General features: G+C 40.9%; 1 protein-coding gene across 12 annotated transcripts in view; it reads left to right on the top strand.

The window, feature by feature from the left end:
- Window positions 1–23,645, top strand: part of PPFIBP1 (PPFIA binding protein 1) — a 178,193-nt gene that overhangs the window by 38,070 nt on the left and 116,478 nt on the right. For 2 of the 12 annotated variants that reach the window (XM_038409981.2, XM_038410015.2), the window contains exon 2: window positions 13,407–13,495. The exons of 9 other annotated variants lie outside the window; for them this stretch is intronic. The gene's annotated coding sequence lies outside the window, so the exon portion shown is untranslated. Of the gene's footprint in view, window positions 1–13,406; window positions 13,496–23,524; window positions 23,642–23,645 lie in introns of all 12 variants that reach the window. One more of the 12 variants, XM_038410025.2, reaches the window with a different exon arrangement.

Genomic DNA, 23,645 nt, shown 5'->3' with positions numbered 1-23,645 from the left:
TGTACTGAACTTGGGCTTGTAGTGAAACCCACTGGCAGGCAGGCTTTATGGGCGTTTGGCTTTTTGTTGTGCATACTTCTACTGAAGACAAAAATGATGCTCCAAGACTTGAAGGTCAATGTTTTACATATCATTACAATTACATGATCTTAAAAAAAAAAAAAAAAAAAAAAAAAAATCTTAAACTTCTGTCACAGCATTATGAAGAGATTCATTATATGGTCCCTCTGCTGGCTCGACAGCAGGAGTTGAAAATATTATTCCTGGATGTATGCTGACCCTCATTGCATTTTGATATTTGGTATGATTAGGTGCCTTGTATCAATATGGTGAGCACGTTGGTTTTGTTCAAACAATAATCCTTTTAATTTCCATTCAAAACAGTGTTTGGCTTAATGCCCTGTTAGGATGATTTTACCAAAAATTATACTGATGTAATAGATATTTCTTATCCATGAACATGGAGTTGACTTATTTTTTGCTAAGAAATCACTGGGCCTCCCTGAAACGGAAAAACGAATATTTCTTCAGTGTTTGCTCTTTGACTATTTAAGGCCTTTATGTAAATCCATGTATGCTGCCTCAACCTTGGTGCATAGTTATCATTGATGAAAACCGCTGTATTTCACCTGGTGGCATTAATAATAATAATAATTATGTATTACTGTGGTGATTGCTTTAGAAATATATACAAGTATTCCTTTTCCTTGATTTTAAAAAAAGCCCCTTTAAAAAAACCTGGTTGTTTTAATGCAAGAGTAAATCACAAAATAAACTAAATATGAAGAATAAAAACAGAAGGGGAAAAACGGTTCCCAGACGCTTCTCCATGGCTTTCAATATAGATCAAGATAAACAAGTAGCAGTGGTAGTAGGCCTGTTAGGGAAGCATCTGTTAATCAGAGCATTTCAATTCTGGGGCTGCTTTACATCATTTATATATATATAAAATATAGTATGTACTGGACATGTGGTTGTTCAGGAGGTTAAAAACTGAGGGCCAAATCCTGGCAAAGAGGTAATCTATGATGTAAAACTCACAGAAGCTGCATAACCCACCTGGAATCCTGATGAGGAAGAACATTTCCGATGGGACAGCCCTTAACTGCATCATCCGCATCACTGAATGAAGTCTGACTCTTTTTGGAACACAGTTGCTATAAGTACAGGCAGGTTCTTGGGAGGAATAAGCTCCTCCTCCATATCCCAACAGTTGGTGGAGGTGTTAGTCTGGGGGGATGAGACGGAATGGGCTGTGTGGTCTAAAGACTTGTCCTAGGTGGTATCTCTGCAATGGAGCTGCTGCCAAGGAGTAGAGATGGGGGCCCATCAGGCTGAAGAACCCCCCCATCTCCCTGAAAACAGGAGTGTTATCAAAGGAAAAAAGCTCTAGAGGACACCCCACCCCATGCACCCAAAACACGCCCACATTTAAAAAAAAAGGGGGGGGATAGAGAGAAAAGTCAATTATTCCTTTCCCAAGGTCCCACCATGGGGGGAAAAAGCTCTTGTAAGGCACCTTACAAAAGAGGTCAAAATCATTATCCTCATTTTATAGATGAGGAAACTGAGGCACAGAGGGGAAGCATGGAGCTGCTCAGGGGTAGGAAAGCTTGTTTGCATAAGTTCCTGCTGCCAAAATAACTCCATGACATTTATCCACAGAGCAGATATTTCTTGCCCTCCCTTCTAGTGCAGCAGCCTGAACTGCTCCCTCAAAGTGGGTGATCAGCCAGTTCACAAGGCTGCATGTTGCTTGGAACATGTAAACCCAGCTTGATGATTTAGCCCAAAGTTCAATATGTCCAGGATTCCTGATAGTTTGTCTATCAGTCTATCATTTAAGTTTGTAAAGTGCTTTGGATGCGCGATGAAGGAGGTGTATAAATTTAAGTTTTTAAAGTATATTTGTCTTTCTGTGGCTAATGGAATTTGCCAGACTATATTTTTCAGAGATTCTGGTGGAGTGTCACAACAGCATCTTTTAATTATCCACTTGGACAATAATGAATGGGTTGGTGGGAGAAGTAACTGGAACTGTCTTATGAGCCATTTGAAAGACTTAATTTCATCCCTTTATTCTGTAGTAGAAGGAAGTCAAACAACTTCTTATAATTTAAAGAATTTACCTTTCTTTAAAAAAAATTATCTTGCATCAGGAATAAAAGTAAATAATCAGCCTAGCCCGATTACTTGCTAATGAACAGATCTAAAACAGACTACTGCATTCCAGTCTTCCAGATAACATACTCCCAAAAATGCCTTTGAAGGAGAGATTACAACAGGTATGAAGAAGAAATTGTGCAGCACAGACTGATTCAGTCTGGTACAAACAGTTAAACTGCTGCCAACACACACTCCTAAATCAGTCTGTCAGATCCTCACTCCTTGAATTGTAATTCCAATGAGTGATCATAGCATAAAACCCTCAGTTTGGCAAGGTGAAGTAGAATTACAGACACATTAAGATGCATTGGTTTGAGTTAGTTCTCTGTTTTCCTTCTGAGTAATGGGGTTAAGGGCTGGAAAGGACACCAGATTTGAAGTCCTGCACATCAATTCAGTTTTCTGTATATTGTATAGTCATGTTTGTTTGTATTACTGTCTCTGCCTAATACACTAATAGGGATACATTAGAAGAATTATGTATTGTATCTTTCTCTGTGTTAGGTCAAAAACTATCATTAATTTTTCCACAGATTTTATGGCAGCCTTAACTTTTTCTTTTTTTTTTTAAACTGAGATGCACAGAATCTGAAATTCTTTAGTGAATTCTAACAGTTCACCCTAAGAAGTAATTTTTTTCTGTGGAGATTTGCTTCTATATTTTGCTTGCAAATCTCCTTAAATTGCAAACATGAGTTCTAAAACTCAGCCAACTAGCTATTGAGAGAGAGAATTGTAGAATCTTGCTTATTAATATATAAGCTTTCTAACATGTATAGAGGGCCTAGCACTGTAATATTTAATAATCGAGATATTTGGCTAGTGTGCCCTTTTGATGGCATTTGGTATTGTAACAGTGTTTACTCTGCACCATGCGGATGCATTTGTTCCCTAGTTTCCATCACTGAGGAGTAATTTTAGCCCTCCCAAAAACTCCACCCTTTCCAAAATAACAGAAGTCCAAATACAAGTTCAAACTTTTACAGTCTCCCTGACTCACAACCACTGTTTGAGGGTGTGTCCATCTTCTCCTCTGTTCTGGAAACAACAGCAACACCCCCTGCTTGTCACTTACAGTCAAAGTGAGTTCACGCTCTCCTTTCCTCTTCCATAAGAGCCACCTTTGGGGCCCTCAACAATGAAGCAGGTGTCAGGTCAAACCACCATCTTTCTCCCTTCCATAAGCATTGTCTCCTCAGGGTACATTAGCCCTGGTTAGCCCTCCAGCTATTTTCCCTGGATCTTTCACTAGCATCTTAAAAAGCTTCCCACCAAGCTCTTTTCCAGGCCCTCTGACCGATGGGACAGCCCCTTTTCCTGGTCTCTCTGCCATTAGACACAGCAGGTCTTGCTGCATCTCCCAGAATTCCCTGTTCTCGGTGGAAACCAGGGGCACAGTGCAGGATCTGCAACCTGCCTCCCTGTTACGTATATAAAAAGTTTAAAATCAATTAATTACTTCTGTGTTGTGACTTCTGAGGAAATGGCAATCTTGAAAATGTGGTGCATTTAAAATTGTGTTAAAATTGTGATCTGTCCTTTTAAATTCTCAGGGGTTTTCTGGGTCCTGATTGCAGGAAGAGGGATTTGTAGGGCAGAGTCAGTTCTGCAGATGTCCTAAAGCAAGTGGGGTGATTTGTGCCACTCTGTTTTAGGGAGCAGCCTGCTTTGTCTCGGTTTTGGTTTCTTATGTGGTGTTTTTGTGAATTCTAAGACCAAGAATAGCATTATGTTTCAGCCTTCCAGCAAGAATATCATATGTTTTTATCTTGCCTCTCAGTTTGTATGATGTGAAACACAGCAGAAAACGGGGGGGATAGTTGTTTCAATCATTAAAAGAATTGTCTTTACTTTTTTATGAAATGTGCCCTATTTATCCATAAATTGGGTCACTCCTTGGGCTTTTAAAACTATAAATCTCATGCAGTGTTGAGGAAGCTGCACGCATTTCAGGTGATCAGCTAGCTCCTTTGCTGGTGTGGGAGCAAAGCGGCTTCACTGATAGCAGGTGCTCAAATGGCACCCTTTCGATGGTAGTGAATCTCAATGGCTAGCTAAGGGCCAGTATTGAAAACCTTGAGCTCTTCCTATAGGAAAAATATTGAGGTAAGATGCATTAAATTCCTTTGTTTGGGGGCTTAACTCTAAAAACAGGCTCCTTACAAAAATATAAGGTGATGATGGGAGGCTCCGGGATGCCCTTTCTTAGACCATTAGCCCTAGGTTTAGGGGTTCTGAAGAACATGTATAGGTTTATTAGTAAAATTAAAGTAGGTTCAAAAGAAAAAAAAACTATTTTGAAGATTAGCATAGGCACACAAATTGTGTGAAACAAAATGAAAATGCTCTGATTCATCTTTGTGGTATCAGCTCACAATGTAGTGAAAGGTTTGAGTGGTAGCTGTGTTAGTCTGTATCAGCAAAAAGAACGAGGAGTACTTGTGGCAAACTTGTTAGAGACTAACACATTTATTTGAGCATAAACTTTTGTGGGCTAAAGCCCACTTCATCAGATGCATGCAGTGGAAAATACTGTTTTTCCCCATGCTAATTTCCCCCCTCCTGTTACTCGCACCTTCTTGTCAACTGTTTGAAATGGGCCTATCCTGATTATCACTAAAGTTTTTTTTTTTTTCTCCCGCTGATAATAGCCCATCTTAATCAATTACTCTCATTAGAGTTGGTACGGCAACCTCCATTTTTTCAAGTTCTGTGTGTGTGTATCTATCTACCTACTGTATTTTCTACTGCATACATTGGATGAAGTGGGCTTTAGCCCACGAAAGCTTATGCTCAAATAAATTTGTTAGTCTCTAAGGTGCTACAAGTACTCCTTGTTCTTTTTAATGTAGTGAAAATTTCTTTTATGTGAAATGTGTGTTCAAAATTTTTTCTTCCTCTCTAAAGCACTGAGTGACCATACTGGTGGCCAGAAATGTAGGCTTTGTATGCTCAACCCTGCATCTGTTGAAGAGGAAATAATCGAAGCCTCTTGCTTTCTGACATACCAGAGTAACAAAGAACATCTTTGATTTACAGAAATAACCCTTTGAAAGAGACTCAAAAATAACTACCAAAGCTCCAAGTTCAGGGTAGAAGTGGGTGAATGCAGCTGTTCTTATTAAAATGAAATAAATAAGATAGATGGACTTCACATTACCAGAAAAAGCTTCACCCCGACAGCACATTCTGTTGTTCTTTTCTTAAGACAGATCTCCATAAAGTCCGCAACAGATGAGGATGACAGATTGGCTTTGGTGCAGTTAGCACGAGCGAGTAAAGGCCAATTGGGGACCTCAATAAAGCAAATTTATGATTTCTTCCTTCTCTCTTCTCCTCCCCCCCCCACCTCACCTGCTGGGGAGGACTTTCCCAGCCTACTTCTTCCTCTCCTCAGACTCTTACTCCCAGCCACCCCAGGATGGACTGCTGGCTTCTTCCCGTTGCCGAGTCTTTGGACTTCCTGCCAAATGAGCAGGCTAGCTTATTTCAGCCGGCAGCTAGCTGCTGGCCCCGTTCAGCAGCATACCACATCACTGCCTACTGTGTTGCCTTCTAACTCACTACTGTGTCTGGGCCCCTTCCATGTGAAACCACAACCTTACTACAGATTCTGAGGCTTGAGCATCTTACTATCAGTTTAATACATAGGATAAAGACAGCAGAGACAAGGAGATCTTTTTCCTTATTACACGTTTTCTATTTGAGCCCTTTGCATTAGACTAGACACACTCAAAATAACACTGTCAAATAACTTTTTCCCTAGCTATCTCCTGTTGTGTGTGAAGTTCTGCAGTACCCTTTTTAGAAACCTCAAATATTTTTTCCCCGCCTACCAGATTTTGTCCCTTTTTCCATATGGCAAATGAATTTTTTCCTAACACTGTGGAATAGAGCTCAAATTAACAAAGTTTTTCTAGTTCAAAATCTTGAGGCCCCATTCCTGCAAAGGTATCTGCTCGATCATCCCCTTGTGCCCATGTGGATTCCTGTTGCCTTGAGAACAAGTATGCACATGTGAATCTGAGTAGGGAAGGAAATAGACTTCTAGGATCGAGGCTGGCACAATTGATAGAGAGCTTTAAACTAGGAATTAGGGGGAGATGGTTGGGAGATGTCCAGGTAATCTCCACGCCGGATTTTAGCATTGAGAGGGAAGAAGACGAAGTAAGAAAGGATACAGCCGTGGGTAGGAGAATGTATATAAGGAGCGAGGGCGATGTGGATACTAGTCTAATAGGTTATACTGGCTGTAGAATGACTGTGCCTAATAGGGTACAAAATGTGAGCGAGGCCAAACAGCAAAAATTAAGATGTTTGTACACCAATGGGAGGAGCCTAGGTAACAAAATGGAGGAACTAGAGCTACTGGTGCAGGAAGTGAAACCAGATATTATAGGGATAACAGAAACATGGTGGAATAGTAGTCGTGACTGGACTACAGGTATTGAAGGGTGTGTGCTGTTTAGGAAAGACAGAAACAAAGGTAAAGGGGGTGGAGTAGCATTGTATATCAATGATGAGGTAGAATGTAAAGAAATAAGAAGCAATGCAATGAATAAGGCAGAGTCCGTCTGGGCAAAAATTACATTGGGGAAGAAAACTAGTAAAGCCTCTCCTACGATAGTGCTTGGGGTGTGCTATAGACCTCTGGGATCTAATTTGGATATGGATAGAGCCCTTTTTAATGTTTTTAATAAAGTAAATACTAATGGAAACTGCATGATCATGGGAGACTTTAACTTCCCAGATATAGACTGGAGGACCAATGCTAGTAGTAATAATAGGGCTCAGATTTTCCTAGATGCAATAGCTGATGGATTCCTTCATCAAGTAGTTGCTGAACCGACTAGAGGGGATGCCATTTTAGATTTAATTTTGGTGAGTAGTGAGGACCTCATAGAAGAAATGGTTGTAGGGGACAATCTTGGCTCAAGTGATCATGAGCTAATTCAGTTCAAACTAAATGGAAGGATTAACAAAAATAAATCTGCAACTAGAGTTTTTGATTTCAAAAGGGCTGACTTTCAAAAACTAAGGAAATTAGTTAGGGAAGTGGATTGGACTGAAGAACTTATGGATCTAAAGGTAGAGGAGGCCTGGGATTACTTTAAATCAAAGCTGCAGAAGCTATTGGAAGCCTGTATCCCAAGAAAGGGGAAAAAATTCATAGGAAGGAGTTGTAGACCAAGCTGGATGAGCAAGCATCTTAGAGATGTGATTAAGAAGAAACAGAAAGCATACAGGGAGTGGAAGATGGGCGAGATCAGCAAGGAAAGCTACCTAATTGAGGTCAGAACATGTAGGGATAAAGTGAGACAGGCTAAAAGTCGAGTAGAGTTGGACCTTGCAAAGGGAATTAAAACCAATAGTAAAAGGTTCTATAGCCATATAAATAAGAAGAAAACTAAGAAAGAAGAAGTGGGGCCGCTTAACACTGAGGATGGAGTGGAGATTAAAGATAATCTAGGCATGGCCCAATATCTAAACAAATACTTTGCCTCAGTCTTTAATAAGGCTAAAGAGGATCTTAGGGATAATGGTAGCATGACAAATGGGAATGAGGATATGGAGGTAGATATTACCATATCTGAGGTAGAAGCGAAACTGAAACAGCTTAATGGGACTAAATCGGGGGGCCCAGATAATCTTCATCCAAGAATATTAAAGGAATTGGCACCTGAAATTGCAAGCCCATTAGCAAGAATTTTTAATGAATCTGTAAACTCAGGAGTAGTACCGAATGATTGGAGAATTGCTGATATAGTTCCTATTTTTAAGAAAGGAAAAAAAAAGTGATCCGGGTAACTACAGGCCAGTTAGTTTGACATCTGTAGTATGCAAGGTCCTGGAAAAAATTTTGAAGGAGAAATTTAGTTAAGGACATTGAAGTCAATGGTAAATGGGACAAAATACAACATGGTTTTACAAAAGGTAGATCGTGCCAAACCAACCTAATCTCCTTTTTTGAAAAAGTAACAGATTTTTTAGATAAAGGAAATGCAGTGGATCTAATTTACCTAGATTTCAGTAAGGATTTGATACCGTGCCACATGGGGAATTATTAGTTAAATTGGAGAAGATGGGGATCAATATGAACATCAAAAGGTGGATAAGGAATTGGTTAAAGGGGAGACTACAACGGGTCCTACTGAAAGGCGAACTGTCAGGTTGGAGGGAGGTTACCAGTGGAGTTCCTCAGGGATCGGTTTTGGGACCAATCTTATTTAATCTTTTTATTACTGACCTTGGCACAAAAAGTGGGTGTGCGCTAATAAAGTTTGCAGATGATACAAAGCTGGAAGGTATTGCTAATTCGGAGAAGGATCGGGATATTATACAGGAGGATCTGGATGACCTTGTAAACTGGAGTAATAGTAATAGGATGAAATTTAATAGTGAGAAGTGTAAGGTTATGCATTAAGGGATTAATAACAAGAATTTTAGTTATAAGCTGGGGACGTGTCAATTAGAAGTAATGGAAGAGAAGAAGGACCTTGGAGTATTGGTTGATCATAGGATGACTGAGCTGCCAATGTAATATGGCTGTGCAAAAAGCTAATGCGGTTTTGGGATGCATCGGGAGAGGCATTTCCAGTAGGGATGAGGAGGTTTTAGTACCATTATACAAGGCACTGGTGAGACGTCACCTAGAATACTGTGTGCAGTTCTGGTCTCCCATGTTTAAAAAGGATGAATTCAAACTGGAGCAGGTACAGAGAAGGGCTACTAGGATGATCCGAAGAATGGAAAACTTGTCTTATGAAAGGAGACTTAAGGAGCTTGGCTTGTTTAGCCTAACTAAAAGAAGGTTGAGGGGAGATATGATTGCTCTCTATAAATATATCAGAGGGATAAATACAGGAGAGGGAGAGGAATTATTTAAGCTCAGCACCAATGTGGACACAAGAACAAATGGGTATAAACTGTCCACCAGGAAGTTTAGACTTGAAATCAGATGAAGGTTTCTAACCATCAGAGGAGTGAAGTTTTGGAATAGCCTCCCAAGGGAAGCAATGGGGGCAAAAGATGTATCTGGTTTTAAGATTCTACTTGATAAGTTTATGGAGGAGATGGTATGATGGGATAATGGGATTTTGGTAAGTAATTGATCTTTAAATATTCAGGGTAAATAGGCCTAATCCCCTGAGATGGGATATTGGATGGATGGGATCTGAGTTACCCAGGAAAGAATTTTCTGTAGTATCTGGCTGGTGAATCTTGCCCATATGCTCAGGGTTTAGCTGATTGCCATATTTGGGGTTGGGAAGGAATTTTCCTCCAGGGAAGATTGAAGAGGCCCTGGAGGTTTTTCACCTTCCTCTGTAGCATGGGGCATGGGTGACTTGAAGGAGGCTTCTCTGCTCCTTGAAGTCTTTAAACCATGATTTAAGGACTTCAATAGCTCAGACATAGGTGAGGTTTTTTGTAGGAGTGGGTGGGTGAGATTCTGTGGCCTGCACTGTGCAGGAGGTCGGACTAGATGATCAGAATGGTCCCTTCTGACCTTAGTATCTATGAATCTGTATGTAACCTTATTTTGACACACTGTCTTTGTGCCCTGGCATTATGACAGATTTTAGCAGCCCTGGCAGCTTCGGGAACTGTTTATTAGATACTGCAGCACTCACCAGTGCAAAGCTGGATCTACAAAGCAATTTAATGTGTGCTTTTTTTTTCCCTTAAGTTCAGTTACGGGGTGGTAGATTCATTAGATGATTTCCCAGTGCTTTGACTATGTACATAAAGAGCTTGTGTCTTACATTAAAAATACAATTGTATGAAACCATGTTCTTGCCTTTAGGAATGAAAGAAGTTAGATTTAGAAAAGCACTTAGATCATCTAGCCCAACCCCCTGCCAATGTAGAATTGTTTCCTGTGTTTGTTTCGTAGTCTTTTTGTCCCTTCTAGTTTAAAAGAATTTTGAAGCCAATGAGTTTTCACCACTACTTTCAAGAGAACTATTCCATAGCCTAATAAATCTTATTGACAGTTTTCCCTGATATTCAATTTTAAATTTTCCTTCCCTAAATTTCGTACAATATTCCTAGTTATATCTCCATGTACCACACACTAGCTTTCCTTCACTCCTTTGTTTTTACACTTTTGAATATTGATACTGTCATCTCATGTTACCTTAGCCACCGCTTAGTCAAGCTATATGTTTTAATCTTGTTCATTTTCTTTCCTACGTTGATCCCTCCAGTCTTCTCATCATTTTTCTTGTAAGATGGAGTCCAGACCTGAATACAATATACCAGGAATGGCCAAACTTACTGACTCTGAGCCATGTACAATAATTTCCAGAAGTTCAAGAGCCACAAGACACGCACAATCTGTCCTGCGATGCGGCACCTGCTGGGGCATGGAGCTTTTGCCCTTCCCACCCCCAATAGGGCTAAGATCCTTAGATTCCCCTCCCTGCAGGGCAGAAGCCCCTAGTCCCATTACCCTGCCGCAGGGGAGAAGCCTGAGCTCTCCTCTTCTCCCTAACCCAGTCTGTTAGGTGGAGAATGGGGAGGTACGCGGGGGTGTCTTTTAATTTTAAAAGAGCCGCATGCAGCTCATGAGACACAGTTTGGCCATGCTTGCAATATATCTAGATGTGGTTGCAGCAGAGCCACATAGAGAGAGGCTATTTATTACCACCCTGCTGCTCAGTGATGTGTTATCTTTTAATGTACATGGCCCAAAGTACGCTTATCTTTTTACCTATTATACCTCAATGCAAAGTAGTGTCTAATTTACTGTTTCTTACATTATCCACTTGTGGGGGTGTAACAAAGCAGCCTTTGGTGAGACACTACTGAGAGTATCAATTCAGGAGAAATTGTTTGGAGCAGGGCAGTCACAGCCCAAAGCTGGGGGTCCTTCACTACCAAGGCACACCAAACCAGGCAAACAGAGAGTACTTCAATTTTACCCCACTGGCTCACCAGAAGTCATACAAGCAATTCCCTCAGACACTCCAGTTTCCCAGTATGACCACCAGTGCCACTCATTATGGGGATAAATGGTTATGAAAACCAATACCCCAGTAAAAGAAAAAAGGTTTTCCGGGTTCCAAAGGACCAAGCCCTAGACCCAGGTCAATATACCAGTCAGATCTTACCCACAAATCATGCTGTTGCCAATCCTTTAGAATCTAAAATCTAAAGGTTTATTCAAAAAAAGAAAGAAATATAGATGAGTTAAAATTGGTTAATCAAATACATACAACAATTGCAAAGTTCTTAGTTCAGGCTTGTTTCAGGCTTGATGGGATTACTACTGATTTAAACCAATCAAATCTCTGGAGTACAAACATCCCATCTTGGATGGGTTGTTCAGTCCTTTGTTCAGAGCTTCAGTTTCAAGCATAGTTCCTCCAGAGGCCAGAAGCAGAATTGAAGACCAAGTGGAGGGGTTTCCAGGGCCTTTTATATCACCTGCCATATGGAAGGAAACCCCTTTTGTTCTTATTGTGGAAAATCAGAGGCAAGATGGAGTTTGGAGTCACATGGGCAAGTCGCATGTCCATGCATGTCTCAGTTTGCAGGCAGAAGCCATTGCTCACATGCTATCTTGCACGTTCCCAGGAAAGCTCTTCAGATGTGGACTGGAGTCTCCCAAGGTCCATTGTCAGTTTCTTGATTGGGCACTTACTGAGAATAGTCCTTTCTCAAGAAGCTGACCAATGCTTCACTGATGCTACTTAGAATCAAACACATTGAGATACAAGTACATTGCCAATATTCATAATTTCAAATACAAAAATGATACACACTTACAGACAGCATAATCATAACCAGCAAATTACAACCTTTTCATAAACACCTTACTTGACCTGTTTTGTACAAGATTTGGTGCAACTATAGGATCATGGTTGCAACAATGATCTATATGTCACAGTTCATGTCAATAATGTCACAGAGGGTTCATATAAATAATTGGTTTTATTCAACTAGATTCTTATCCCCTGAATTTTGCCTTGTTTTCATGTTTGAAAGAATGTAAAGTCTCAAAGAAAAATTGTACTGAGCCCATCAAATATCATTGGCTTCATTTTGATCACAAATGTGAATTAATATGCAAGCTAGATACTTGGGTTTGAATAGAGACTGGGAGGCTGGGTTATTACACATATTGAATCTATTTCTCCATGTTACGTACCCTCACACCTTCTTGTCAACTGTCTAAATGGGCTGTCTTGATTATCACTACAAAAGGCGTTTTTTTTTCTCCTTCTGATAATAGCTCATCTTAATTAGCCTTTTACTCCACCTTTTCATGTTTTCTGTGTGTGTGTGTGTGTGTGTGTGTGCGTGTGTACATCAGTAGCCTCAGTGAATATTTTCTTATCATATAATCTCTTCTTACTATGTTCCATTCTGTGCATCTAATGACGTGGACTGTAGCCCACGAAAGCTTATGCTCAAATAAATTTGTAAGTCTCTAAGGTGCCACAAGTATTCCTGTTCTAAATGTGGGGTAGAATCTGTGAGGAGACGTAATGCTGTTTCGAGCAGAAAGTCCACCTGGTGCTCAAGGGACTCTGCTGCTGGAGTTCTCACTTTCTGACCTGTGGGTCCCCAACTCCATGGTGTCCTCTCTAGACCCCTAAGATTAGAGGCAAGCCTTTTGCAAAGCACTTTGTCTTCTCCGCCTCACTGCTGCATGCTTTTGATCATCTTGGCCAATGGAGAGACCTACTTAAAAATGACCATACTGGGTCAGACCAAAGGTCCATCCAACCCATATCCTGTCTACTGACAGTGGCCAATGCCAGGTGCCCCAGACGGAGTGAACCTAACAGGTAATCTAGTGATCTCCCTCCTGTCATCCATCTCCACCCTCTGACAAACAGAGGCTAGGGACACCATCCTGGCTAATGGCCATAACCTCCATGAATTTATCCAGTTCTCTCTCAAACCCTGTTATAGTCTTAGCCTTCACAACCTCCTCAGGCAAGGAGTTCCACAGATTGACTGTGCGCTGAGTGACATATCAGGTCCATGGCGTAAAAACAAATATTAGGAACTAATTTTATTAAGAATAATTAGGAATAAATAGAATAACTTGTTTCCAATCTGTATTTCTTGCTTTCTCTACTCTTTAATCTGTCTTTAATATTCACTTACATATGACACCCAGTGTTTCTTCTTCATCCAGTAGTATTTCTGAAAGTTGTTTATGCTTAATAAGTTATTTCAAACTTTGTGTTGATTAATAACTCAAGACTTCTTGTTTTGCTTTTTAGTGTCAAAGGTTTATATGGATCAACCTGTTAATCAGCTGTGTAGTCTGAAGAGCATCAGTAAAGATCAGCATTAAGTCTCCTTTTCCAGTGTGAGTAATCCCCCAAACTACTGAATCATCCTCATTATTGGCATCTTTACTGGCCATAGTCATCCTTGTTGCTTGTACTTTATCCCCTCAAGGAGCTATTGAATGTTTCCAAAGTTAGGGAAAGTTTTACTGTATTTTTATACAGATATATGTATTTCCATTTAATGAATTGTAAATTGATACCTTCCCTAGTAGTACTGCTGCCTCCTTTGATTTGCAATATCCTTTTATTTTGGTATCGCATAAGGGCCCTGATCCTCTAATTTATGCAAGGAAATCTTCCATTCAAGTCAGTGGAAACCCCCAACCCCCCACCCCGCCGCTTTGAGGCAGTATGACTGGGACCTTAATATGTGGACTGCTATTACGTCACTGTACTGTATATCCCGTGGACTTCCACATACATACCCACAAGAAACTCTGGTAGAAGCCTGGTTGGAAGACCATTTTATTAAGCAATATAATATTTGTTGTTTTTTTCTTAGTTTCAAGATCTATAAGTTTACGTATATCTGAATTTGACCACTTTTAGGCTAGACTCTGAATTTATCTAAATAACTGAGTACATGTCAGAATTTGGTAGTCTTGATTTATCTACATTTTAATGTACTGTACGCTGGATAAAACGTGAGAGGACTTCATGTTTCTGAAACTAAAATGTCTCTTTATTGATAGAATTATTTACAGAGAGGCTGCAACTGCCGCTAGTATTCCAGCCATATGCATGCAGATTGACTTCCAGGTGCTCTCTCCAAACCCTTCCTTCCTACAACCTATGCGCCTCCTTCCAAGCTCCATGCATGTTGCTATAGTGTTCCTTTTAATTTTTGTTGGTTTTTTTTTGTGCAAGCACAGGTTACTAGCACAGAGCCCGCCATGGGGACATGGCCTTTAACATCAACCCGTTGTGCCTTGTTAGGCTTCATATTTCTTCAAGAGTACTGGTTTTCGAAGCAGCCACCTACTTCTTGTTTGTGTTTTCACTGTTGGTCTGGGACTTGATTCCACCCTGTTGCTGCCTTCATCCTTGGCTTCTTTGTCATATGCATGCTGTGATGGGTTCGGTCACAGAGACTCCCTTGGGACTGTCACCTGAGGTGCTGAAATGACCTCTGAGCTCATTTTCCCTGCCAGCTTGGGGATTCCAGAAACCTGCCCTATTGAGCCAGGCATGCTAGCCTGCTGCAACACAGACCCAGGGTCTGGTCCGTGCCCCCAAAGCTGCAGACTTAACCGAAAACAGCTTAGCAGGTTATTTGTCTCCAGCACCCAGACACCCAGTTCCCAATGAGATCCAAACCCCAAATAAATCTGTTTTACTCTGTATAAAGCTTATACAGGGTAAATTCATACATTGTCCACTCTCTATAACACTAATAGAGAGATATGCACAGCTGTTTGGTCCCCCAGGTATTAATCACTTACTCTAGGTTTATTAATAAGCAAAAGTGATTTTATTAAGTATAAAAAGTAGGATTTAAGTGGTTTCAAGTAATATCAGTCAGAACAAAGTAAGACACCAAGCAAAATAAAGCAAAAACATGCAAGTCTAAGCCTAATCCATTTCTTAATGTGTTATAGGTAAATCTCACCCTCAGATGTTCCAATAAGCTTCTTTCACAGACTAGACTCCTTTCCTCTCCTTCAGTCCTTGTTAGTTCCAGCAGACATCTCAGGTGCTAAGCAGGACTGCCACTCCTTTGTTCTGTTCCACCCCCTTTTATAGCTTGGCACAAGGTGGGAATCTTTTGTCTCTGTCCCCACTCCTCCTCCTAAAAGGAAAAGTACCAGATTTAAGATGGATTCTAGTATCAGATGACATGATTGCTTGTCCTGTGAGACCTCATTCTTCATTACCCACGGGCTGGCCCACACGTACACAGGAAGGCTTGCAGGTAAATAAACCATCTACAACCAATTGTCCTAGTCAATGGGAACCATCAAGATTCTAAATCACCATTAATGGCCCTCACTTTGCATAGTTACAATAGGACCCCAGAGGTAAACTTCATATTTCTAGCTTCAGAAACAAGGATGATGCATGCACAAATAGGATGAACACACTCAGTAGATTATAAGCTTTGAAATGATACCTTACAAGCAACCTTTTGCATAAAGTTGCATCATATTCACATTCATAAGCATATTTTCATAAAGCATATGGAGTGCAACGTGTCACATGCGCACACAAGCAGTATATATATTACAACACACAAAAAATTAAGGTTGCCAACATGCATAGAATCATAGAATGTCAGGGTTGGAAGGGACCTCAGGAGGTCATCTAGTCCAACCCTCTGCTCAAAGCAGGACCAATTCCCAACTAAATCATCCCAGCCAGGGCTTTGTCAAGCCTGACCTTAAAAACTTCTAAGGAAGGAGATTCCACCACCTCCCTAGGTAACCCATTTCAGTGTTTCACCACCCTCCTAGTGGAAAAAGTTTTTCCTAATATCCAACCTAAACCTCCCCCACTGCAACTTGAGACCATTACTCCTTGTTCTGTCATCTGCTGCCACTGCGAACAGTCTAGATCCATCCTCTTTGGAACCCCCTTTCAGGTAGTTGAAAGCAGCTATCAAATCCCCTTCATTCTTCTTTTCTGCAGACTAAACAATCCCAGTTCCCTCAGCCTCTCCTCACAAGTCGTGTGTTCCAGTCCCCCAATCATTTTTGTTGCCCTCCGCTGGACTCTTTCCAATTTTTCCCACATCCTTCTTGTAGTGCGAGGCCCAAAATTGGACACAGTACTCCAGATGAGGCCTCACCAATGTCTAACAGAGGGGAACAATCATGTCCCTCGATCTGCTGGCAATCCCCCTGCTTATACATCCCAAAATGCCATTGGCCTTCTTGGCAGCAATGGCACACTGTTGACTCATATCCAGCTTCTCGTCCTCTGTAACCCCTAGGTCCTTTTTCTGCAGAACTGCTGCCTAGCCGTTCGGTCCCTAGTCTGTAGCGGTGCATGGGATTCTTCCATCCTAAGTGCAGGACTGTGCACTTGTCCTTGTTGAACCTCAGATTTCTTTTGGCCCAATCCTCTAATTTGTCTAAGTCCCTCTGTATCCTATCCTTACCCTCCAGCATATCTACCTCTCCTCCCAGTTTAGTGTCATCTGCAAACTTGCTGAGGGTGCAATCCACACCATCCTCCAGATCATTAATGAAGATATTGAACAAAACTGGCCCGAGGACTGATCTTTAAGGCACTCCACTTGATACCGGCAGCCAACTAGACATGGAGCCATTGATCACTACCCGTTGAGCCTGACAATCTAGCCAGTTTCTATGCACCTTATAGTCCATTCATCCAGCCCATACTTTTAACTTGCTGGCAAGACTGCTGTAGGAGAGCGTGTTAAAACCTTTGCTAAAGTCAAGGAACAGCAAGTCCACGGCTTTCCCCTCATCCACAGAGCCAGTTATCTCGTCATAGAAGGCAATTAGATTAGTCAGGCATGACTTGTCTTGGTGAATCCATGCTGACTGTTCCTGATCACTTTCTTCTCCTCTAAGTGCTTCAGAATGGATGTCTTGAGGACCTGCTCCATGATTTTTCCAGGGACTGAGGGGAGGCTGACTGGCCTGTAGTTCCCAGGATCCTCCTTCTTCCTTTTTTTTTTTTTTTTTTTAAAAGATGTGCACTACATTAGCCTTTTTCCAGTCGTCCGTGACTTCCCCCGATTGCCATGAGTTTTTTCAAAGAGAATGGTCAATGGCTCTGCAATCACATCCGCCAACTCCTTTAGCACTCTCGGATGCAGCGCATCCGGCCCCATGGACTTTTGCTTGTCCAGCTTCTCTAAATAGTCCCGAACCACTTCTTTCTCCACAGAGGGCTGGTCACCTCCTCCTCATGCTTTGCTGACCTTGTTCGTGAAGACAGAGGCAAAAAAAGCTTTGAGTACGTTCGCTTTTTCCACATCCTCTGTCACTAGGTTGCCTCCCTCATTCAGTAAGGGGCCCACACTTTCCTTGACTTTCTTCTTGTTTCTAACATATCTGAAGAAACCTTTCTTGTTACTCTTAACATCTCTTGCTAGCTGCAACTCCAGATATGATTTGGCCTTCCTGATTTCACTCCTGCATGCCCGAGCAATATTTTTACTCTTCCCTGGTCATTTGTCCAATCTTTCACTTTTTGTAAGCTTCTTTTTTGTGTTTAAGATCAGCAAGGATTTCACTGTTAAGTCAAGCTGGTCGCCTACCATATTTACTATTCTTTCTACACATCGGGATGGTTTGTCCCTGTAACCTCAAAAAGGATTCTTTAAAATACAGCCAACTCTCCTGGACTCCTTTCCCCCTCCTGTTGTTCTCCCAGGGGATCCTGCACATCAGCTCCCTGAAGTTGTCAAAGTCTGCTTTTCTGAAGTCCAGAGTCCATATTCTGCTGCTCTCCTTTCTTCCCTGTGTCAGGATCCTGAACTCGACCGTCTCATGGTCACTGCTTCCCAGGTTCCTATCCACTTTTGCTTCCCCTACTAATTCTTCCTGATTTCTGAGCAGCAGGTCAAGAAGAGCTCTGCCCCTAGTTGGTTCCTCCAGCACTTGCACCAGGAAATTGTCCCCTACACTTTCCAAAAACCTCCTGGATTGTCTGTGCACTGCTGTATTGCTCTCCCAGCAGATATCAGGGTGATGGAAGTCTCCCATGAGAACCCGGGCCTGCGATCTAGTAACTTCCGTGAGTTGCCGGAAGAAAGCCTCGTCCACCTCATCCCCCTGGTCTGGTGGTCTACAGCAGACTCCCACCATGACATCACCCTTGTTGCTCAAACTTCTAAACTTAATCCAGAGAGACTCAGGTTTTTCTGCAGTTTCATACTGGAGCTCTGAGCAGTCATACTGCTCTCTTACATACAATGCAACTCCCCTACCTTTTCTGCCCTGCCGGTCCTTCCTGAACAGTTTATATCCATCCATGACAGTACTCCAGTCATGTGAGTTATCCCACCAAGTCTGTTTTTTCCAGTCGCATCATAATTCCTTGACTCTGCCAGGACATCCAGTTCTCCCTGCTTGTTTCCCAGGCTTCTTGCATTTGTGTATAGGCACTTGAGATAACTTGCTCTTTGTCCTGCTTTTAGTATGAGGCAGGAGCCCTCCCCTCTTGCACTCTCCTGCTCATGCTTCCTCCTGGTATCCCACTTCCCCACTCTACCTCAGGGCTTTGGTCTCCTTCCCCCGGTGAACCTAGTTTAAAGCCCTCCTCACTAGGTGAGCCAGCCTGCTTGCAAAGATGTTCTTCCCTCTTTTCGTTAGGTGGAGCCCATCTCCTAGCACTCCTCCTTTTTGGAATACCATCCAATGATCAAAGAATACAAAGCCTTCTCTCCGACACCACCTGTGTAGCCATTTGTTGACTTCCACAATTCGACAGTCTCTACCCAGGGCTTTTCCTTCCACGAGGAGGATGGACGAGAACACCACTTGCACTTCAAACTCCTTTATCCTTCTTCCCAGAGCCACGTAGTCTGCAGTGATCCGCTCAAGGTCATTCTTGGCAGTATCATTGGTGCCCACGTGGAGAAGCAGAAAGGGGTAGCGATCCGAGGGCTTGATGAGTCTCGGCAGTCTTTCTGTCACATCGTGAATCCTAGCTACTGGGAAGCAGCAGACTTCTCGGTTTTCCCGCTCGGGGCGGCAGATAGATGACTCGGTCCCCTTGAGGAGAGAGTCCCTGACCACCACCACCTGCCGCCTCCTCTTGAACGGTGGTCGTGGAACCCCCAACCCTAGGACAGTGCATCTCATGCCTTCCAATTGGTGGAATCTCCTTCTGTTCCCTTCCCTCAGATGTATCATCTAGTCCACTCTCTGCATTAGTACCTGTGGGGAGAACATGAAAACGGTTGCTTAACTATATCTGCGTTCATCAGTAGCCTCAGTGAATATTTTCTTTTTAGAAAACTATATACACCTTCATATATACACAAAAATTGTGTGTAGATATACATACAGATAGTACAGAAGTAGAAAAAGCTTTATAGAAACATGATGAGCAAACAAAACATACCATCCGAGCAACAGGACAGTATTAAATGCCATTGAGGGTGCTAATCAAAGAGGATCATAATTTTTGTTTTGATTCACCTCTAGATGCGGTGAGATATAAGGCCACATAAACACTTCTTCATTTTTTAATTATTTTACAAAAATTAATTCTTTGTCTTACCCAGACAAACCCTGACAGAGATGTTGGTTTATTCATAGCATGAATGAATTGAATTCAATCAAATTTCAATTGAATCAAATTTGAAGGAATGAGGAAGGAGCAGAAATAAAGCCCTTACAATATTCGAAAGCATTGAACTCTTGCTGTCAATTCCATTCAAGTATGGAGGCAAAATTCCAGCACATCTGCATAAAGAAAACTTTTCTTGCTGTATGGATTTGATATGTGCAGACGGAGCATAGTAAACTCATTGAGACTGGTAGTGTGGGCTTGTTCTAAACATTCATTAAAGTGGATTGTTCCATTCTTTTCTTTCTGATGGTTGGGGGGAGGGGAACAGAATTTAAATGGGGGGGTATTATTGGAGCATCATCCCCCACCCCTCCCTTAAACATATGCTGCTTGTAGAAGATTGTATGTTCCTGGGTTTCATAATGTAAAAATGTCGTGTCTCTTGTGGTTCAGGCATTAGAAATGCTCTGTTTTGCATTCTGTTCATCCAAAACACCGACAGTGACACTCCAGTACAAACAGACAGGGAGAAAGTACATAAATATTTAGCACACTGCCCTGTTTATCTAGCATCTGACCTCTCAGTTGCATCCAGTGAATAGTTTTTTCTTTTCCTCTCCAGTTATTTATTAAATTGGCCCCTCCAATGCTGCTAATCACTTCATATTCAGAAATTATAAACTCATCATCCCCAGAGCTTTTAAATATGATTTCCATTTCTTTGAGATTTGTTTTTCCCTCTCCAAGACTTGAGATACTTTTTCATGTTTATTTAGACAAGCTTATTCTGCCAGCAGAAAGTCAATTGAGTGATATTTTTCTTTTCTTGGATGCATAATCCTATCAAGTTTTTATATGGCTGGAATAATCTTTCTGAACTGGCTAAGATTATGCAATTTGTGTTAAAATGTCCCACTTTTTGAGTATCTCATTTAATTAGAAATACAGTTGCGTGTTTTGTGCTTTCCCGTACATACCTTGAGGAGGGAGAAAATACTTCATTTTGTTGTCTAATAATACTACTTGGCACTTAAGTGGCACTTTGGATCTTTAAAGAGCCGTGCGAACATAATTGTTACAATGAAATTGTGTAGGAGTTAGTAATTATTGTTTGACCCATCTTAGAGGTGGGAAACTGAACCAGAGCAGTTAAGTGACTTGCCCTAGGCCAAGACATGGAGGGCAGGACAGTCATTTTTCACAGTGAAATTAGAACTCTAGAAGTACTGGCTCCCAGTTCTATGCTAAGACAGTACCACACCCTTTGCAAACTTTCTCTGCAATGAAAACTTTATTTAAAGAAAGGGAAGATTCATTTATATAAATAGTAGAAGAGGAGAGAAATATTCAGTCAGATACTTTGGAAGGATGTCCATCTTTTTAAATTTTTAAATGATCTAGCCTAGCTTTGTTAACCATTATTAATTATTTACTTGTATAATGACAAGTTTTGCAAGTTATGAAGAAATGGTCCCTGCCCCAAGCAATAGGAAGTCCAAGGTCCCAAATCTACAATTGGATTCATGTGGGCAGAGCCCTATTGACTGCATGAATCTGCTTGTTTGGATCTGATTATAGGAATCTGGGCTAAGTAGATAACCTATGAATGAGGGATGGGGCTTGAGATGTGACTAAAAGAAAAATGATCAAGCAGAGTGACCTGACCAAGTGGTGAAATAATGTCTTGTTTCATGATTGATCTTGATTTATTATATATAGTGTCAGGGTGGATTTGATTTAAATCAAATTGATTTAAATCACTAGTCAGGAAGACTCTATTTAATGATGGATTTCTACATAAAAGTGCATTCTTGTTGGTTATAATCTTAATACACGTTCTTCACAACTCAGAAGTAGGTTTCATTTTTAGAAGGTACATACTATACATTTTTAAAGTGATTTATTTTGAACACTTTTCAGATTATTTTTTCAGCTATATCAGCAAACGAATGATTGATTGGTTATTTCATTTACCAAAGGTAATTGAAGCAGATATTTATGAAGTCATTGGGAAGTGAACTATCTCCAATTCAACAGGTTAATCATTACTATTTGGAGGATTTTCTTGCCATGCCGTATTAGGAGGCGAACATCACCAGACAAACATTTAAATTGTTTTATTTAACTAAAACAGCAACATTATGTATTCTGGATTTTTTTTCTTCAACAGCAAACATAGAATATTTTAACAATACAAGCATATGAATTTTTGAATTTAAACATTCCAGTTTTTGAAAATCAGGTATGTTTTTGTTAAAATTGTTTTTAACTAAAATAGTTGAATGAAATATTAAAAAAAAAAAAAAAGTGGACTATGTCAGCCAGGTCAATATGAGAAACTTAGAATATTGACTTCTGCAGGTAACTCAGTCGTCTTCACCTTCATTTTCCTGTTTTGTTCATAACCTGGAAAAGAAAAACAAGGTCTCCTGCTTTTTTGGGTCCCAAACAAGTTCTCAATTTGGAATGCATTAGTCCAAAGGAAGAAAATATTCTTTCTACACTGGCAGAAGAAGCTACTACTATTAAAAGTGAGATTATCACTTCAACAGTCTCTGAATCCAAGTGCTTAAGTGACTTCCACCAGTGACTTTAAAACATCATTAACAAACATATATTCCTTGAATAGTTCACCCTTAGATCTGAAGTTTATTATAGTTGGCATTATGGAGGGATGATTGCTGGATGTCCATGTCCTAGCCAGCTTCTCTTCTTCAGCAGTTAAGGTTTGACCCTGGTGCAGAATATTGAGAGTATTTGCAAGAAAATGAGCTGGAGATAGTGCTTGTTCCATTTGTTTTATTAATGCTTGTAATTTAACTCTGTCATTGCATATTTCTGTTTTTAAGATCTCACTCAGTTCCTTTCAAATTTCAACAGCGCCACAGTAAAACAGCTATTTCCCTGCATTTTGTTCAAGGCTACAGAAATAGGCTTCAGGATATTCAGCATGTGTTCAACATTTCTCGTAAGCCCAATGTTGAGAACTTTGGCTGGGTCAGGGCCATGTATTTTTTCACAATTTTGTTCACAAACTGTCATCAGATTAGACCAGTTCTTGATATAGTGCTCAAAACAGTCCACTACTGAGTTCCATCGCATGTCTTGTGGGAGAGTTAGCTTGGTTTCTCCCCTTTTTTCAGAACAGCTGCTGCAAAGTGGTTATTACGGAAGTATTTTGCAATTTCAGCACATTAGCCTTTATTTCTGAAACGCTGAAGTCTTTGGCTAGGAGGTGCGTCATGAGCACTGCAACCGTATGTTATTAGCTTGGGACACTCTCTGCTCTCTTCTAAATAATTTCTTCTCATCTTGGATACATTTGCAGCATTGTCCGCAACCAAGCTGCGTACTAGACCTTTGAATTTTTTTTCACAGTTTGTTACAGCTTTTACTGCTGCTACTTGTAAGTATTCTGCTGTGTGTGAATTTCCTGATCTGTCAATTGTTTCTGTAAGGAAGACATTCCCTTCTTCTGTTGTGACACAAGCACATCTAACAGGATCATTGTGGACATTGCTCCACGCATCAAGACTCAGGTTAACAATTTCACCTTCTAAACCTTTTGCACACTGCTCAATTTCTTTCATACACTTTATCCAGCAATTTGCCTGCAACATCTGCTCTGTTGGGTGGACTGTATCCTGGTCTTAATGACTGAACCATGTTAATGAAGTGTGGGTTCTCAATCATATGGAAAGGGGAGTTTGTTGCATAAACAAACCGGGCAATTTTTTCATCAATTACCTCTTTGTAATCTGCTAGTTCTTATCACAAACTTATCTATGGTTGTTCCTGGATGATGATGATTTTGGTTTTTTTTTTTTTTGCTGCAGGTGATATCCTGTGGCTATGTGACATACATGATGTGTCTGAAACACTATCGTTGGCAGCTAACTCCGAAACTATAGAAAATGATGGTGATCTTGAAGGTGGATAGTCTTCAGAATCCTGTAT

This window comes from Dermochelys coriacea, chromosome 1 (assembly GCF_009764565.3).
Source record: "Dermochelys coriacea isolate rDerCor1 chromosome 1, rDerCor1.pri.v4, whole genome shotgun sequence".
In the NCBI taxonomy this organism is placed as follows: domain Eukaryota; kingdom Metazoa; phylum Chordata; order Testudines; family Dermochelyidae; genus Dermochelys; species Dermochelys coriacea.
Note: the sequence above shows the minus strand (reverse complement) of the source record. Positions and strands in the feature narration are given on the sequence as shown.